Source organism: Zeugodacus cucurbitae, chromosome 2, assembly GCF_028554725.1.
Source record: "Zeugodacus cucurbitae isolate PBARC_wt_2022May chromosome 2, idZeuCucr1.2, whole genome shotgun sequence".
NCBI classification, from domain to species: domain Eukaryota; kingdom Metazoa; phylum Arthropoda; class Insecta; order Diptera; family Tephritidae; genus Zeugodacus; species Zeugodacus cucurbitae.
The window spans coordinates 81902951-81904575 of NC_071667.1; positions in this window are offsets into that span (position 1 = coordinate 81902951).

Below are 1625 nucleotides of genomic sequence, written 5' to 3' on the forward strand. Positions count from 1 at the left end.
GCTGCTGGCGTACGCCGATGATATTGATATCATCGGAAGCAACAACCGCACCGTTTGTTCTGCTTTTTCCAGACTAGATAAAGAAGCGAAGCGGATGGGTCTGGTGGTAAATGAGGACAAAAGGAAATATCTCTTGTCATCAAATTGGCGTCTTGGCTCCCACGTCACAGTTGACAGTCATAACTTCGAAGTAGTAGATAGTTTCGTATATCTGGGAACCAGTATCAACAACACCAACAATGTCAGCCTCGAAATCCAGCGCAGAATCACTCTTGCCAACAGGTGCTACTTTGGACTGAGTAGGCAATTGAACAGTAAAGTCCACTCTCGACGAACCAAAATCAAACTCTACAAGTCGCTTATCATTCCCGTCCTGCTCAATGGTGCAGAAGCTTGGTCGATGTCAACATCAGATGAGACGACACTAGGAGTTTTCGAGAGGAAAATTTTGCGCAGGATTTATGGTCCTCAGAACATTGGCAATGGCGAATACCGCAGACGATGGAACGATGAGCTGTACGAGTTATACGACGACATTGACATAGTTCAGCGAATAAAAAGACGGCGGCTACGCTGGTCAGGACATGTTGTCCGAATGGACGAAAACACCAGCTCTGAAAGTGTTCGATGCAGTACCCGCCGGAGGAAACCGAGGAAGGGGAAGGCCTCTGCTCCGTTGGAGGGACCAGATGAAGAGCGACCTGGTTACACTTGGAATCTCCAACTGGCGCAGAACTGCGAAGGAAAGAGAGGAGTGGTGCGCTCTCATCGATTCGGCTATAACCGGCTAAACGGTTCAACGTCTATCACATACATACATGCGGTGAATGAAATAAATCAACTTAGTCTATTTTCGAGGCATTTCTTCTAATGATACGGAGAGTAGAGGGAATTGTACAGTTAATTTAGATCTATGACTAGTACCTGGTTATGTAGGATTAATAAATTTGAATGAAATAAATCAACTTAGTCTATTTTCGAGGCATTTCTTCTAATGATACGGAGAGTAGAGGGAATTGTACAGTTAATTTAGATCTATGACTAGTACCTGGTTATGTAGGATTAATAAATTTGGAAAGAAGTCAGAAATAAGTTTTAGCATTAGGGTAAATAATATAAAATTAAAATATATATATATATATATATATATATATATTTATTTCAAGGTGGTTCACATTAGCCCAAATATTTCAGAATTTGTAAAATTTACTGCTTTCCTTGGGAACATTTATCTACAGTATATATGATATCCCATTGTAGATTTAAAGTTAATCTCGCTAAAGCTTTTCATATGAACGAAATTTCTGAACCAACGAAGCGTAAAATTTTCAATTATTTAGCCTCAGCAACATTTTCATAGCAGTTAAACAATTATTTGTCTAGATTACACGCCCTTTAGCTCTTTCGTTTCTTTATTTTCCTACTAATTTCACAAGCTTTTTTTCGTTTGATGCTTCCACCAGCTTCCACCGACTTCCACCAAACGTGCTTTCATTCTTTTGCTTGCCTTTCAAGTTGCAGAAACATTTGTGTGTTTTTTGTTTTTGTTGTCATTCCGCTTTTATTTTATCATCTCCATGGCGCTTTTAATAGAAGCGTCAAAAACATGTTGCGCGTCGCTTTAA